This window comes from Phocoena phocoena, chromosome 6, assembly GCF_963924675.1.
Source record: "Phocoena phocoena chromosome 6, mPhoPho1.1, whole genome shotgun sequence".
NCBI classification, from domain to species: domain Eukaryota; kingdom Metazoa; phylum Chordata; class Mammalia; order Artiodactyla; family Phocoenidae; genus Phocoena; species Phocoena phocoena.
Genome location: NC_089224.1, coordinates 87,056,760 through 87,076,181, shown reverse-complemented (window position 1 = coordinate 87,076,181; position 19,422 = coordinate 87,056,760).

The window sequence follows — 19,422 nt, the reverse complement described above, 5'->3', positions numbered from 1 at the left end:
TTGCTTTCCTCTGGCTAATTTCAAGATTCTTTTCCTCATTTTTAGTTTTTGTAGTGTGATTATGATGTATTCGGATGTAGTTTTCTTTGCATTTATCCTGGTTAGATGTCACCAAATTTCTTGTATCTGTTTAATTATATCTTTCACCAAATTTTGGAAATTTTAAGCCATTGTTTCTTTTCTTTTCTTTTTTTTTTTTTTGTGGTACGCGGGCCCCTCACTGCTGTGGCCTCTCCCATTGCGGAGCACAGGCTCCGGACGCGCAGGCTCAGCGGCCATGGCTCACGGGCCCAGCCGCTCCGCGGCATGTGGGATCTTCCCAGACCGGGGCACGAACCCGCGTCCCCTGCATCGGCAGGCGGACTCTCAACCACTGCGCCACCAGGGAAGCCCGCCATTGTTTCTTAAAATAAACTTTCTGCATTGATTTTTCTCTTCTGTCTTTCTGGGACTCCACTGATGTATATGTTAACTTTCCAATCTGAAAAAAGTTTCAGTTTGGAAAATTTCAGTTGTTCTGTCTTCAAGTTAATTCTTTCCTCTGTCATATCCATTATGCAAGTAAGCTATATGTGCTTTTTGTTAATTCCATTATTGTATTTTTCAGTTCTAAAATTTCCATTTTTTCCCTTCTTTATAGTTTCTACTTCCTTTTTGAGAACTTCTATCTTCCCATTCATTTCAAGAATATTTTCCCTTCATGAGGCATGGTTATAATTTCTGCTTTAAATTGTTTGATAACTCCAGCATCCGAGTCATCTCAGGGTTAGCATCTGTGAATTTTCTAGCATCTGTGAGTTTTATTAAGATTTTACAGGTACTTGTATATCAAATACTTTTCAATTGTATCCAGAACTTTTTGAATATCGTTGTTAAATTCTTCAGAGAATGTTGTTGGCATTTTGTTTTAGCAGCAACCAACCTCGTTAGTTTCAGATGCAAGTCTTGACCTGTATCTTGTGGGCTATAGTTTACATGTCAATGTAGTTTTCAAAGTTTATACAGTGCTATTTGTGCCAGTCTGGGAACTCATCAGTGGTTTAAACTCTAGTGTAACAGCACATCTCAGGTTAATTCCATGCTTATGCAGTTTAGAGGATAAGCCTGCGGCTTTATAGGGATCCCTTACTACAGATCCTTCCTCTCTGTGATTTCCCCCATGCTCTCTGACTTCAGGAGATCCTTTTTGCTGACCCTTTAGCCACTGGGCTGAAGTTTTAGTGTCCTGTTCTGTTATTCACTTCCTTTTATTGGGTCTACCTCAGCAGCAAACTGGTGAGAGAAAAAAGAGAGAGAAAGATAACCTGAATTTCCCCCACACTCTTTAGACCACAGGAACTTCTTTTCTGAGTTCTTTTTATCAGAAAGAAGAATTTTATCTCATAGTTTTAGGTGCCTGAGTGGCCACAACTCCTATACTTGCTATGCAACTGCAGCCTCCTGACTGGGGCTTGCATAAGGCTGGGCTGGGTGAGTTTTTTTAAAACTGGAATTTCCTATGCAAATCAAACCCACAATGAGATATCACCTCACACTCCTAGGAACTCCTTTTATTAAAAAGGCAAGAAATAACAAGTATTGGCGAGGACGTGGAGAAGAGGGAACCCTCATATACAGTTGGTGGGAAGGTAAATTGATGCGGTCACTGGGGAAAACAGTATGGGGTTTCCTCAAAAGAATTAAGAATAGAACTACCATACAATCTAGCAATTCCACTTCTGGGTATTTATTCGAAGAACATGAAAACACTAATTCAAAAAGATATATGCACCCCTGTGTTTATCACAGTGTTATTTACAATAGCCAAGATATGGGAACAACCTAAGTGCCCATCAATGGATATGAACGGATAAGGAAGATATGGTATACGTTTATATGGTGGAACACAGCCATAGAAAGATAAAATCTTGCCATTTGCAACAATATGGATGGATCTTGAGGGTATTATACGAATGAAATAAGTCATAGAGAGAAAGATAGATACTGTATGATTTTGCTCATATGTGGTATATAAACAAGTAAACAAAAAAACAAAAGTAAATAAAACATAACAAAAACAAACACATAGATACAGAGAACCGAGTACTAGTTCCCAGGGGTAGGGGCTGAGAGGAGAACGAAATGGGTAAAGGGGGAAAACTGTATGTTGACAGATGGCAACTTAATTTTGGATGGTGAGCGTGCTAGTGCATACAGAAGTCAAAATATAATGTTGTACACATGAAACTTATATAATGCTATAGACCAAAATTATCTCAATAAAACCAAACCCACCTCCACCCCCAAAAAATTAAATTTCCTGTACAGCTATTCTATAGGGCTCCCTTTCCTCATTCTCTGGACAGAAAAAGAGAGAATTTCTTGGTGATTTTTCTCACAGATTTGGGATGTCTTAAAACCTAAGATCATGGGAGTCATGGGAGAAGAAAAAAACAAAACAGGTGACTCAAAGCTGTATTAGTTATTCTTCATGTATTTTATTTACCTCCCAAATCTGCTTGCTGTTATTTACTTTTGAGAGTTCTCAGTTAGTGCCTTTATGCATTCTGATGAGGGTTTTTAGTTTTAGTAAGTTTGGGAGAAATAGGGTGGATTGTGTTTACTCCATCTTGATGAGAATTCAAACCTCAAAAAACTGAAGTTTGAAAAATTTAGAAATAGATTAATGTGAACCTCACAAGAGAATGTTACGTATTACTAAGTCATTACTATCCTGATAAATTAGGGTCATGACATTTAAGAAACCTAAAAAATAACTGTAAGGAATATTCAATCGTTTTTTTTCTTGTTAGGCCCTTTTTACTTAGCTGGATTTGAATTATCCTGTAGTTTCTCTTCTTCTCATACATTAAATGATTTCATCACTCCTTGACATAATAAGGACTGGAAGTGGTTTGTTTGACAAATGATTCATTTGACCTGTTTATGAATAAATGGAATTGTTTGACATTTCTACTTTAAAGAGTAAAGGTCTTTTAATTTTTCTGTATTATTTTCTTCTTCAGTGAAATGACTTCTTAAATGCCAAGAATTTTAGTCATTTTTGAGAATAAATTGCTTTATAGCAAAAATTGTTTTAGCATCTATATATCATAGTAAATTACATAATAGCATCTACATGCTCTATGCAGAACTTTAAAATTTTTAAATGCATTATAACAAGAAAGAACATTGGCTGTAAAACTACCCCTTGATGATGCACTAAATTCTAAATTGAATACTTTTCATAATAGAAAGGAACAGTTTAACTTTTAATCATGGTCACACCTCCTATAATTTCTACATTTTCAAATTAACATGAATATTTTCATCTTGATAATGAAATTTAAATTAAAAAAAATCTTTCTCTATTCCATCTCTTACTAACAATCATTCTAAGCAAGTTACTTCATCTGTTGTTGCTGCAGCTTCTCTGCTATAAAATTGGAATAGCACCCACCACTTTACATGATTGTTGCTAGGATTCAATGAGGATACAATATCTGTGAAATTGACAGGCATAGTAATTTGTAGTTACTAATGGTTATAATGCGTTATTGCTTCTCCATACTACCACCATATCTTCTCATTATCAAACTCACCCACTGTCAATAGATGACATTTGTGCTATTCTTGGTGTCCCCGGCTGGACCAAGTATAACCCCTCTGATCCCATCACGTGGGTGCTCTTAGTAGAATCCTCGTGTGTTCTCCATTTAGAAGAATGTACTGGGTGAAAACGTTACTGTCAGTTTCTTAGTGACCAGTTGTTTTTAGGAAGGCTATCACGACAAGCTTGGTAATGGTGACATTACCAAGCTGAAATGAGCCAAAGGGACAATTGAATTATTTTCAGGAGTGCAAAGGGAATCATGCATTCAACATATATTTCCTGAACTCCAACTGTATACCAAGAACTGGGCTGAGATCTAGAAATTAAAATGCAGAAAAAATATGCCTACCTGCAGATTTGTGGAAAAATTAGAAATCCCTAAACTAGATTATAAGTCCTTTCAGGATAGGGATCTTGTTTCATTCATCTTAGTGCTCTCAGCATTTAGCAGACTTTCTGACATATGATAAAGTAGTAAGTTAAATTTTTGAGTTAACTTTCATGGCTGATTTTTATTTCTAGGTAGTATCATCTTTAGCATACCCTGCACCACCCTTCTGATCTAAATTGAGTCCCCAGAGTCCCCAGGTATTCCTGTCACAACTTTCTGACAGGAAAGGAATGACAATGGAAATCTCTCCTTTCCTATTTCTATTTCCTTATTGGTACACTAAGACAGGAGACAGACAGACACACAGCGGGGTTAAACACTATAGAAACCTCTTCTAAAGTGGTGCTTTACTTTTTAAAATCTATTTGTATATTTTTAGGGTCACACCCTTTCTACAAAATATAATCCCAATAGTAAAAACTGAAACTGTTTTGAGAGACTCAGGACAGGATTTCAAAGCCTCTTGACTTCTCTCAACCCCATGGCAGTATATCTAAGGAACCCTGTGGAACCCAATTTGAAAACCATCCTTCTAAAGAGGTACCACTACTTGTCATATCAGATGCGAAGAGTGTCCTGTTGAACGGCGTCTGCACAATCTAGCTTTTCTTAAGTGCCTCCCATGTTCTCTTATGCAAAAATCTTGTCCGAACAACATATGATCATTACCCTGAGCAAAAATCACAAATTCTATTCTTTGTTACATTTTCATTAAAATAGTAAGAGTCAGAGGCCTGCCATATAACGAAGGAGTTCGTGATCCTATCTGTCCTGAAAGCAAACGTATTCCTAGCAGCTCCTACCAACTCTTGTGGATTAGAGGGAGGGTCACAGCTCTGTGGAAGATTTGCTTAAGCCTCCCTCTTGATTATGGTTTCTCTAAGTATGTTTCAGTGAGATATGGTAAATCCTATTCTCTCTCCACTTCCTCGTTTTAATCCATACAGCTCAGAGTTCTCATCTCGAAGGGCTCCATAGGAACAAATACAAATAGAGGGAGCAGATTAAGCCCATTGTCTGAGGGAGTAGTGGGAAATAATTGAGTTTGAAATAAGAATGTGGATTAAAATGTATTGCATATTCAAAGGGTTTTAAACTGCTGAGTAGAGCCTCCACTCTGCCCAACCAGGAAGCCTGGTCAGAGAGCCCAGGCAGACGAGGAGTCCGTCTTACAGCCCTGCCCCTGCAGGAGACGCCAGAAGCCCTGCCGGGCTGTGGAGCATGAACCCGGCTGCACCTGAGCAGGGAGCCTGAACAGGCAGCCTTAGAGCCCAACCTATGGTACCCCTTCAATGAGCATCTCTTCCAACACCACCAACCAATTAACTCAGTTCTCTATGGACACTGACCTAATGTCCCACAGATTTAACTCAATTCTGACACTGTCTACCTGGAGATAGCATTAGATTCCACAGGTGAAGGGCTCAGTCCCAGATGACTGCCCCCACTTCAGTTGCCAATCACAGGTTCAAGTCATTACTGACGCTTCTGACTGGCTGGTTATAAATCAGAGGTCCCCACGACCCCCTCCATGGGTTTGATTAATTTGCCAGAGCAGCTCACAGAACTCAGGAAACCAGTGTACTTACTAGATTACTGGTTTATTACAAGAGACATTAAAGGGTACAAATGAACAGCCAGATGAAGAGATACATAAGGTCAGGTATAGGGAAAGGGTCACAGAGCTCACGTGCTCCTGAGCTCTCCCAGCACCTCTACCTGTTCACCAGCCTGGATGCTCTCCCACACACATCCTTTTGGGTTTTTATGGAGGCTTCATTACATCGGCATGATTGATTGGTTATTGAACTCAGTCTCCAGCCCCTCTTCCCTTCCCAGAAAGGAGGTTCCAACACTCTAGTCACAAGATTGGTTCCCCTGGAACCAGTCCTTCATCCTTTGGTTACCTAGGGGCTTTCTAAAAGTCACTTCATTAACATAACAAAAACACATTTAGGGTTCTCGTCATTTAGCAGAAAGGGGTTTAGGAGCTCTGTGCCAGGAATGGGGACAAAGACCAAATACATATTTCCTATTATAAGTCACAGTATTACAAATGCCCAGCCATGGGGGAGCCCAGCCTACAGCTCCATCCAGCAGCCAAGCCCAGGCTAAGGCCTTGCAAATGCAGAGCAAAGCCTGCTGCCTCACCCAGGCAGGCAGCCCAGCCAATGAGCCCACCGGGCCACAGAGCACAGCCTCCAGCCCTACCCAACCGCAGGGTGCAGCTGGAGGCCCTGCCAGATCAGGGAGCCCAGCAAGTTAGCTGAGGCCCCGCCCAAAGACAGGGTACAGCCGCTGCCTGATCTCCAAGTGCAGCCTCAGGTGCTGTCTAGTCATGAAGCCCTACCCACAGCCACACCTGAACATGGAGCACAGCCAATGGCACCACCCTTTAGGGGAACACAGCCGGAGGCCCCCACCCAAGGAGTGATTCTGGAGACAGGAGTGCACCCCACCCAATTACGCTGTCCAGCCCAGGGCACCTCCATGCCAGGGAACACAGTCTGTGACTCTGCACAATAAAGGGTGAGTGTAGTCCAGCTAGGGGCCCTGGCTGACTGCAGAGCATAGCCAGCGGGCCCACCTGACCATGGAGCCCGGCAAGTGGCCCTCCCCCCACCCCACCTCAGAGCACAGGCAGCAGCCTTGCCCAGCTAGAGCCCTGCCTGTGTGTGAATGCTCCCAGCTGACCCATCCAGCATCCCAAGCTGAACTGACTGGTGAGGGTCTTCCCCTGCTGAAGCAAACTTGTAAAACTGGAAGAGGAGATTGCTTCCCCAAATGTGATGAGATGTTGTTCAAAGAGTACAAATTTCCAGTTATAAGATGAATAAGTTCTGGGGATGTAATATATTACATGATGGCAATAGTTAACATCGTACTTTGTATTTGAAAGCTGCTAAGAGAGTAGATGTTAAGTGTTCCCACCACATACACACACACACACACACACACACACACACACACACCAGAACACAAATGGTAATTATGTGAGATGATAGATGTGTTAATTAACCTTATTGTGATAATCATTTTTGCAATATGTACATATATCAAATCACGTGTACACCTTAAACTTACACAATGTTATATGTTAATTATATCTCAAAAAACCTGGGGAAAAAAGTAAATTAAAATATTTAAATCTTTTTATTATGTCCTTACTAGACTGGCAGTTGGACCAGTGGGGAAAAAAATGGAGAAAGCTTGTTGTTTGATGCCTTCTGTAATTCATAATTCATTTCAGCACTTCCCTCCCTCTTTGCTCCTCTGTTCCCTCAATCCCCACTTCCCAGAACCTTCTTCCTCCACCATTGCCCACTCTCTTACTCCCCAACAACTGCTACAATTGATTTCCCTTGGTTTTAATCCTTAGGCTTCACTGGCAACCAGAATACCTAGTAGATCAGTGATAAACCCTGTTGTCCCTTAAGACTCTGAAGTTGTGACCCTCCTTATTCACATCCTCCTTGGCCCAGTTCCTGGGACTGAGTTTCCTTCTTATTTGCTATTCATGTTCTGCTTTCCTGAGAATCGTGTTCTGTAAATGCCCAGGACTACCTCCCTTTCCAATAATGTTTCCCCTCCTGAACAGGTATCCGGGAGCTGACACAGCCTCTGGGTAGATGTGTTCACTCTGATTAAGCTATATTCTCATGATTTGTTCTCCCTTCTTTACTATGTTATACTTAATAAGATGTTTATTAAAGTGAAAAACTTTAGGCAAAAACAAGAGGGCTGAGTCCAAAACACCAAGGATTTGGAAAAAGGTTTTATGTATCTTACGGGGAACAAGATTTGGGAGGAGACCGTCTACATGGTTGATGGGGACTGATAAGAGCTGCTCAGAGAAGTTGGATAAATTGTTCTGTTAGGCATTGGAGAAAGAGAGAGAGAGAGTGAGAGAGAGAGAGAGAGAGAGAGAGAATGTGTGTGTGTGTGTGTGTGTGTGTGTGTGTGTGTGTGTGTAGAAAGAAGGCAAACAGCTAAAAAAGCCCTCAGAGATGTCTTGCCTTTACTTAAACACAGCAATGATTTTTACAAAATGCTACCTGGTACTTTTCTGATGAGAAGCTTCCATACTCCTCTTGTGACTCCAGGGGTTCTGTCGTATCTGGATTTCCCTTGCTGTGCCCATAACTGCCTAATTGACATCTTCAGGTGACAGAATAAGGGCTGTGCACCCTAGTGCCTTCTCAAAAATCAGCCTATTTCAGGGTCAGTTTTTCTAGGCCCTGCCCCACTTCCTGTGCCCTCCTGAACACCTATCTTGTACTGACCCCAGTATGCCAAAACCAGCAGCATTTTATAGCCATGTCAAATGTTTTCACACATAATATAAATGTTTCTGCTCTCTGATGTTGAGCAGGCCATAAAACATATTCAGCATTGTTATTTAAAGTTCAACTTGACCTGAGTCCCAGGTAGGCTGGGGTGAGAAAATTCAGAGCATGAAAAGGTTACTAGTAATTTTTATGGATTAGGAAAGCTCATTTAAGTGATAAATCTGGAGGACAAGAGTAAAAACTATCTATAGATAAGTTATATCATGACAAGACAGTGCACTGAATAACCCTAATCGACATAAACTATGCTACCGTGGAAAAATTTTATTCTTTTTCCCTTAGGACACTGAGGTTATTATAAGCCATATTTCTGAAATATTGTGGGATTTCATTTGTTTGTTTATGCGCTTATCCCCTATTCACACAAAGAGGAGTACAGAGTTTGAGCAAAGGAAAAAGGAAACCGTATTATAGAGGCCACATTTTGAATTCATTTTATTTGAGACTAGAGATAGGTGAGCTATAGGTATTTGTGGTGTCTTGTTTATCTTTGCCAAAAATGGACTTTGTAAACACCAAAGTCTAGTGACAGCTCTAATCTTTAAAGTGTAATAGTAGTTAATTGCTCTGATAAAAAGTTAGGTTCTAAAAATGTTTAGAAGTATGTGAAGCATTGTAGTTACTTTCTTTATTCTAAACCCATACTAAAGAAAATGGATTATTCACAAATTGTACTAAGGTGCTAGGAAAACATAGATGAAAATATTATTCTTGAACTCAAGTAGTTTATGGTCTAATTTTGGGATTTAGAAATATAAATAAATACAGTTCAGAGTCTAAAGGGCTATACTAGAAGAATGTTCAAAATCCTAGAAGCACGAAGAAAATCATGACAAAGCAAGTCATGCGTAAGTTGGGCTTCGAAGAAAGAGAGTTCATCAGGAAGAAGCGCTGCATGAGGGCTGGGGCATGAATGAACATGTGTATCACGTTATGGCTGCAGCGAAGGACCTGGGAGTGAAGGAGGTGTGTGGTGGAGACTGAACCTGAAGCAGAGACCACAGTCACAATATCACTGTGCTTGGATACTTAGTTTGTGCATAATAGAGAATACATATAGTTTTAAAAGAAATACATAATTGGACCATCCTTCATTTTAGAAGAATACTGGAAGTAGTGTGAGCAATGGACTCATGAAAAAATAGACAAAGGACAGAGACATGTTGCAAAGCCATAGCAAAAATCTAAGTAGTAAAATTTACTGTCACATTTAACATATTTTCAGTGTTGGAAAGGTCTTATCAAAGGCAGAATTATATGTTTGCAATTAAATTTATAAATGCTTTGAAAATTATTTAACAAACATTTACTAGATACCTGCATCGTGTAACAGGCATTGGAAAAACAGAAATATATAAGGATGTGCGCAAATATTTAACTATAATGATGTTCATCACAAGGTTACTTACAACAAGATATGGAAACAAAGACCCACAATTAGATTGGCTAAAAATATCTATTTTTCTATTTTATACACACACGAACATATACACTATACATAAATATATATATAGTGTATGTATACAATTTATTTTTTAAAAGGCACATGATTTTTGTACATTTTCTTCCCTTTTACAAAATATCATGAACAATTTCCATAATTATTTGCCATCTGAATGTAAATGCATTCCATCATAGTTATAGCATATATGTATACATGTAACACAATGTAAGTATTGAGATATATAAAAACATGTACTACAATTATGAATACATTTAGTAATATATATAATTTAACATTTTATAGTAAAAGAACATGACTTTTTTTCTTGAACAACATATGTTGTTTGCAGATGTCTATCTGCAAACAACATATGTTGTTCAAGAAAAAAAGTTGTAAAAATATGCACCTTTTTTAAAAAAAGTATATATTCCATACTGACAGAAAGAAATACCAAAAGTGTATACATGACAATGTGAATTGGTTATAACTGGGTAATAACATTGTGAGTGATTTTTATTGTCTTATATGTGTTTTCAATAGTGAACTACATATTTTTGTAAAGAGAAAAGTTTTGACTGGATATAGTCAAAACTTGTTCATCTCTTTATGAAGTTGCAAAGGCCAATAAAACTCGCACAGACTATCTATGACCTATGAATGCAAGGTGAAATGTGAATATGTTTGCCTGGCTATACATGATGGTTACTTATAAACTCTTAGCTATCAATATCTGAATCTTACCTCTGTCCACACTATTCCTGCATTTCTGAATGTTACCTTAGCAATACACCAGAGTTGTTTATGTCAGGCTAAGTCAGCGTGTCCCCAAATTCTTGGCATAGAAATCTTGATCCTAAATCCATATTGCACCAATCTGAACACCATGCACTTAATGTTTAAACGCACACATAGAGTTAATTTGGCCTGTGGAGCTGACTTTTTCTTCAATAGTATGTCAGTAAATTGGGAGCTAAGTTGTTTCTAATTTCATTTTAATACTTCTAATAAAATTTAGAGCCCCAATAAATGTAAGGTACCATAATTATAATAAACTATTATTATAAAGAAATTTTATTTTGCATGAAATACAGATTTGTGACCACTTAAAAATTAGAATGTAGACTTCTAGTGGAAATGTACGTAGTAAACATTACTGTGCTGTATAACTTCTTTGTTTTATGGAACTCAGCTGTGCTTTGTAAGCCTAACCTAATTTGAATTCTTTTCAGGTAGTTTGTCGAACAAATAAAAAAATTAGAAAGAAGGAAAAGCATTTAAGTTAGGCACCACTGGAATACAATTTGGACTATATGCAATTTTAATTGCTTTCTCAAATGGTTATCAATTTGACTGAATGTAGGATTCTTCTTTTCCAACTTTTTTCCATGTAGATTCTATTTAAGTATCTTTTGATATATAATATTGTGAAGGAGATATCAAGGCCAGTCGGAGATTTTTCCTTCATAAGACATTTTTTGCCAAAATGCTAATTAAATTCTTTATTTACACTTAAAAAAATCCATATGTTTATACATTACTTACTTACATTTAATTTATATATTGTTTATAGATACATTAAACACTCAGTGAAACCTTTTAAGCTCAAGCCTTTCTTCACTTCAGGAAAATATTCTTCCCTTACATCTTTATTTTCTAGGAAATTTGTTCCTGACACTTCTTTAGGAAGAGTATTAGGCCCCTTTTGGCTAAACTCTGTTATTTTCAATTACTTATTTTTCTCTTTTTATGTCCTTTTTTTTTTTTTTTGCGGTACACGGGTCTTTCACTGTTGTGGCTTCTCCCGTTGCGGAGCACAGGCTCCGGACGCACAGGCTCAGCGGCCATGGCTCACGGGCCCAGCCGCTCCGCGGCATGTGGGAACTTCCCAGACCGGGGCACGAACCCGTGTCCCCTGCATCGGCAGGCGGACTCTCAACCACTGCGCCACCAGGGAAGCCCTTATGTCCTTTTTTTTTTTCAGTAACTAAAAGAGTACATTTGTTTTCCATAATATTGATTTGGTTTTTCAGACTGAGCTTAACAGTTTCTAATGTAAATTTTTATTTTATTTGCTTTTTAGGATCATTATATTTTTTCGTATCTCATGCAGTTTATTTTTATTTGTTTGCTTCTCAGCACAATTTTATTCCAGGCTCTTCTTTCATTTAATCATATCTTTCTTATTTCATAAAGTTTATTTTGTTTCATAAATATTGAGAGAAAAGGAAGCACCTAATTCCTGATTTTCTTGGTTTATTGCTTTAAAAGTTTTAAAGTGTATTTTCTCTACATTTTAAGTACTTTATTCTTTGCATTTTATGTTGCAGAACCATGTTATACACTATATACTGTTAAGTGATTTTGGGGGGGTGGTAATTTATTTACTTTACCTATTAGAAGTGTCTGACAGCCTAGTGCTTACACATATATAGGTGGTTATTTATTTCTTGGACATCCTCACTATACGCTTTCATTACTCTTAGAATCTTACTTTCATTTTTAGATGGATGGCTAATAAGTTGATATAAATGTGTATGATCAGCTCAGATATGGCTGACTGGGAAACAAAATAGAGTCATGGATAATTGAAGCAGGGAAGTTACATATTATTCACTAGGCTTCTTCTGAGTTGAATCAATTTTCTTTACATAACTTCCTTTGTGTCCCAGCACCCAGGTCAGATACAAACTACGGTGGTTTCTAGTTTCTTAACAATGTTATCCACATAAACATTATTTTTAAAACATGAAGTATACTACATAACAGTATATATACTTATCAATAATATCGATGAATTATTTGAATATAAAAAACTCATAAATACCACTATCCTCTGTGATTTCATGTTTTGCACCTTCCAAATCTTTTATGTAATCTTTCAAAATATTATATAGGAAGAAAGAAAGTAAACATATGTAGTATTCTCCTAGAAGCAATCATAAATAAGGAAAAATGCACATTTGTGTTTTGACCAAGAAAGCCTTTCTAAGACGGCTGGGACCTAGAGAGTTGTATTCCTCCCTCAGGATATAATTTTCTTTCTTTCTACCCAGAGGGCAGTGAGGCAGGCCAGTGGACCATGGCAAAATTGATTCAATATTGTCTAAACAGAGTTCAAAGTATACAGAAGCTATGCTATTCATTGTTGAACCTTAAATAACTAGATGTATGGAAAGCAGCAGAAAACTTGGCATAAAACACTGCCTTGAATTCTTTTGTAAAAATAATTGAATGGCCTCAGAGACAAACTAATGTTCTATGTTTACAATAAGAGTGACATAAAAGAATATCACCAATGAGAGAAAAACAAGTGTGAACCAGTATTGTATCATTCAATTGAGTCTTGTCATAGGCTAAAGTTGATTTGCCTTGTCTAGCTTGTGAGAAGTCTACTATACAACAATGATAGGTGGATTACAATATTTAATTGAGGATGCAAATAAGTAGAATGCATGATGGAATTTCTTCTTAAGCTAATTAAATAGAAAGGTCACTTCCATATCTTGTAGATCAAAAAGAAACCTGCTGAAATAAAACCTTGAAACTTTATGATACTGACACAATTGAAAGGGAATTGCTAATATTATTTAGGAAAGAAAGACTGAAACAGAAGTGGTCCAAAGGCATTATTCTAAAAATAGGAGTGTGGGTGGTGAGGGGGGAGGACTAATTTTCTTTTCAATGTTTAGATATAAAATATAAATTGAGTTTCTTCTGCCCTGAACATCCATTTTTCTTATAATTTAGAATAAATAAAAAATAATTGCAAGATGGTAGAGTAGAAGGACTTGCACTCACTCGCTCTTGCAAGAACACCGGAATCACAGCTAACTGCTGAACAGTCATCTACAGGAAGACACTGGAACTCACCAAGAAAGATACCCCACATCCAAAGACAAAGGAGAAGCCACAGTGAGATGGTAGGAGGGGCGCAATCACAATAAAAATCAAATCCCACAACTGCTGGGTGGGTGACTCACAAACTGGGGAACACTTATACCACAGAAGTCCATCCAGTGGAGTGAAGGTTCTGAGCCCCATGTCAGGCTTCCCAACCTGCGGGTCTGGCAATGGGAGGAGGAATTCCCAGAGAATCAGACTTTGAAGCCTAGTGGGATTTGACTGCAGGACTTCGACGAGACTGGGGGAAACAGAGATTCCACTCTTGAAGGGCACACACAAAGTAGTGTGCTCATCAGGACCCAGGGGAAAGAGCAGTGACCCCATAAGAGACTGAACCAGACCTACCTGCTAGTGTTGCAGGGTCTCCTGCATAGGCAGGGGGATCTGTGGCTCACCACAGGGACCAGGACACTGGCAGCAGAAGTTCTGGGAAGTACTCCTTGGTGTGAGCCCTCCCGGTGTCCACCATTAGCCCCACCAAAGACACTGCAGGCTCCAGTGCTGGGTCACCTCAGGCCAAACAACCAACAGGAAGGGAACTCAGCTCCACTCAGCAGCAGATAAGCTGATTAAAGTTTTACTGAGCTCTGCACACCAGAGCAACATCCAACTCTATACCCACCACCAGTCCCTCTCATCAGGAAGCTTGCACAAGCCTCTTAGATAGACTCATCCACCAGAGGGCAGACAGCAGCAGCAAGAAGAACTACAATTCTGCACGAGCCCGTGGAACAAAAACTACATACACAGAAAGATAGACAAAATGAAAAGGCAGAGAACCATGTACCAGATAAAGGAACAAGATAAAACTCCAGAAAACCAACTAAATGAAGTGGAGATAGGCAACCTTCTAGAAAAATAATTCAAAATAATGATAGTGAAAATGATCCAAGACCTCAGAAAAAGAATGGAGGCAAGGGCTTCCCTGGTGGCGCAGTGGTTGAGAGTCCTCCTGCCGATGCAGGGGACGCGGGTTCGTGCCCCGGTCCGGGAAGATCCCACATGCCGTGGAGCGGCTGGGCCCATGAGCCATGGCTGCTGAGCCTGCACGTCCGGAGCCTGTGCTTCACAACGGGAGAGGCCACAACAGTGAGAGGCCCCCATACTGCAAAAAAAAAAAAAAAAAAAAACCTAAAAAAGAATGGAGGCAAAGATCGAGAAGATGCAAGCAATGTTTAACAAAGACCTAGAAGATTTAAAGAACAAACACCTAGAAGAATTAAAGAACAAACAATTGTTCAGAGATGAACAATACAATAATTGAAATGAAAAATACACTAGAAGGAATCAATAGCAGAATAACTGAGGCAGAAGAATGGATAAGTGACCTGGAGACAGAATGGTGGAATTCACTGCTGCAGAACAAAGAATAAAGAATGAAAAGAAATGAAGACAGCCTAAGAGACCTCTGGGACAACATGAAATGCAACAACATTCGCATTTTAGGGGTCCCAGAAGGAGAAGAGAGAGAGAAAAAGGACCTGAGAAAATATTTGAAGAGATTACAGTTGAAAACTCCCCTAACATAGGAAAGGAAATAGCCACCCAAGTCTAGGAAGTGCAGAGAGTCCCAGGCAGGAAAAACCCAAGGACAAACACGCCGAGACACATAGTAATCAAATTGACAAAAATTAAAGAAAAATTATTAAAAGCAACAAAGGAAAAACACAAATAACATACAAGGGAACTCCCATAAGGTTAACAGCTGATTTCTCAGCAGAAACTCTACAAGCCAGAAGGGAGTGGCATGATATACTTAAAGTGATGAAAGGGAAGAACCTACAACCAAAATTACTCTACCTGGTAAGGATCTCATTCATATTTGACAGAGAAATCAAAAGCTTTACAGACAAGCAAAAGCTAAGAGAATTCAGCACCACCAAACCAGCTGTACAACAAATGCTAAAGGAATTTCTCTAAATGTGGAACACAGGAGAAGAAAAGGACCTACAAAAACAAACCCAAAACAATTAAGAAAGTGGTAATAGGAACATACATATCGATAATAACCTTAAATGTGAATGGATTAAATGCTCCAACCAAAAGACAAAGGCTCGCTGAATGGATACAAAAACAAGAGCCATATATATGCTGTCTACAAGAGACCCATTTCAGACCTAGGGACACATACAGACTGAAAGTGAGGGGATGGAAAAAGATATTCCATGCAAATGGAAATCAAAAGAAAGCTGGAGTAGCAATACTCATATCAGATAAAATAACTTTAAAGAATGTTACAAGAGACAAGGAAGGACACTACATAATGATCAAGGGATCAATATGAGAAGAAGATATAACAGTTATAAATATATATGCACCCAACATAGGAGCACCTCAATACACAAGGCAAATGCTAACAGCTATAAAAGAGGAAATCAACAGTAACACAATAATAGTGGGGGACTTTAACGCCTCACTTACACCAATGGACAGATCATTCAGACAGAAAATTAAGGAAACGCAAGCTTTAAATGACACAATAGACCAGATAGTTTTAATTGATATTTATAGGACATTCCATCTGAACAAAGCAGATTTCACTTTCTTCTCAAGTGCACATGGAACATTCTCCAGGATAGATCACATCTTGGGTCACAAATCAAGCCTTGGTAGATTTAAGAAAACTGAAATCATATCAAGCATCTTTTCTGACTACAACACTATGAGATTAGAAATAAATTACAGGGAAGAAACTGTAAAAAAAATGCAAACACATGGAGGCTAAACAGTACGTGACTAAATAACCAAGAGATCACTGAAGAAATCAAAGAGGAAATAAAAATATACCTAGAGACAAATGACAATGAAAACACGATGATCCAAAACCTATGGGATGCAGCAAAAGCAGTTCTAAGAGGGAGGTTTACAGCTATACAATCCTACTTCAAGAAACAAGAAAAATCTCAAATAAATAATCTAACCTTACACCTAAAGGAACTAGAGAAAGAAGAAGAAACAACACCCAAAGTTGATAGAAGGAAAGAAATCATAAAGATCAGAGCAGAAATAAATGAAATAGAAACAAAGAAAACAATAGCAAAGATCAATACAACTAAAAGCTGGTTCTTTGAGAAGATATACAAAATTGATAAACTTTTAGCCAGACTCATCAAGAAAAAGAGGGAGAGGATTCAAATCAATAAAATTAGAAATGAAAAAGGAGAAGTTACAACAGACACCGCAGAAATACAAAGCATCCTAAGAGACTACTACAAGCAACTCTATGTCAATAAAATGTACAACCTGGAAGAAATGGACAAATTCTTAGAAAGGTATAACCTTCCAAGACTTAGCCAGGAAGAAATAGAAAATATGAACAGACCAATCACAAGTAATGACATTGAAACTGTGATTAAAAATCTTCCAACAAACAAAAGTCCAGGACTAGATGGCTTCACAGGTGAATTCTATCAAACATTTAGAGAAGAGCTAACACCCATCCTTCTCAAACTCTTCCAAAAAATGGCAGAGGAAGGAACACTTCCAAACTCATTCTACAAGGCCACCATCACCCTGATACCAGTACCAGACAGAGATACTACAAAAAAAGAAAATTACAGACCAATATCACTGATGAATATAGATGCAAAAATCCTCAACAAAATACTAGCAAACAGAATCCAACAACACATTAAAAGGATCATACACCATGATCAAGTGGGATTTATCCCAGGGATGCAAGGATTCTTCAATATATGCAAATCAATCAATGTGATACACCATATAAACAAATTAAAGAAGAAAAACCATATGATCATCTCAATAGATGCAGAAAAAGCTTTTGACAAAATTCAACACCATTTATGATAAAAACTCTCCAGGAAGTGGACATAGAGGGAACCTACCTCAAAGGCCATATATGAGAAACCCACAATAAACATCATTCTCAATGGTGAAAAACTGAAAGCATTTCCTCTAAGATCAGGAAAAAGACAAGGATGTCCACTCTTGCCACTGTTATTCATCATAGTTTTGGAAATCCTAGCCACAGCAATCACAGAAGAAAAAGAAAAGGAATATAAATTGGAAAAGAAGAAGTAAAGCTGTCACTGTTTGCAGATGACATGATACTATACATAGATAATCCTAAATACACCACCAGAAAACTACTAGAGCTAATCAATGCATTTGGTAAATTTGCATGATACAAAATTAATGCAAGATTTCTCTTGCATTCCTATACATTAACAACAGAAGATCAGAAAGAGAAATTAAGGAGACGATCCCATTCACAACTGCAACAAAAAGAATAAAATACCGAGGAATAAACCTACCTAAGGAAGCAAAGGACCTGTATGCAGAAAATTATAAGACACTGATGAAAGAAATAAAAGATGACACAAACAGATGGAGAGACATACCATGTTCTTGGATTGGAAGAATCAACATTGTGAAAATGACTATATGACCAAAGCAATCTACAGATTCAATGCAATCCCTATCAAATTACCAATGGCATTTTTTACAGAACTAGAACAAAAAATCTTAAAATTTGTATGGAGACACGAAAGACCCCAAATAGGCAAAGAACTCTTGAGGGGAAAAAACGGAGCTGGACGAATCAGGCTCCCTACTTCAGACTATACTACAAAGCTACAGTAATCAAGACAATATGGTATTGGCACAGAAACAGAAATATAGATCAATGGAACATGATAGAAAGCCCAGAGATAAACCCACACACTTATGGTCAACTAATCTATGACAAAGGAGGCAAGGATATACAATGGAGAAAAGACAGTCTCTTCAGTAGTGGTGCTGGGAAAACTGGACAGCTACATGTAAAAGAGTGAAATTAGAACACTCCCTAACACCACACAGAAAAATAAACTCAAAATGGATTAAAGACCTAAATGTAAGACCAGACACTATAAAACTCTTAGAGGAAAAGATAGGAAGAACACTCTTTGTCATAAATCACAGCAAGATCTTTTTTGACTCACCTCCTAGAGTAATGGAAATAAAAACAAAAGTGAACAAATGGGACCTAATGAAACTTAAAAGCTTTTGCGCAGCAAAGGAAAGTATAAACAAGAGGAAAAGACAACCCTCAGAATGGGAGAAAATATTTGCAAATGAATCAATGGACAAAGGATTAATCTCCAAAATATATAAACAGCTCCTTCAACTCAATACTAAAAGAACAAACAACCCAATCAAAAAGTGGGTAGAAGACCTAAATAGACATTTCTCCAAAGAAGACATACAGATGGCCAAGAGGCATGTGAAAAGATGCTCAAAATCACTAATTAGAGAAATGCAAATCAAAACCACAATGAGGTATCACCTCCCATCGGTTAAACATCTGAAAATCTACAAACAACAAATGCTGGTGAGGGTGTGGAGAAAAGGGAACCCTCTTGCACTGTTGGTGGGAATGTAAATTGATATAGCCACTATGGAGAACAGTATGGAGGTTCCTTAAAACACTAAAAATAGAACTACCATATGACCCAGCAATCCCATTACTGGGCATATTCCCTGAGAAAACCATAATTCATAAAGACACATGCAGTCCAATGTTCACTGCAGCACTATTTACAATAGCCAAGTCATGGAAGCAACCTAAATATCCATTGGCAGACAAATGGATAAAGAAGATGTGGTACATATATACAATAGAATATTACTCAGCCATAAAAAGGAATGAAATTGGATCATTTGTAGATATGTGGATGGACCTAGAGACTGTCATACAGAGTGAAGTAAGTCAGAAAGAGAAAAACAAATATCATACATTAAG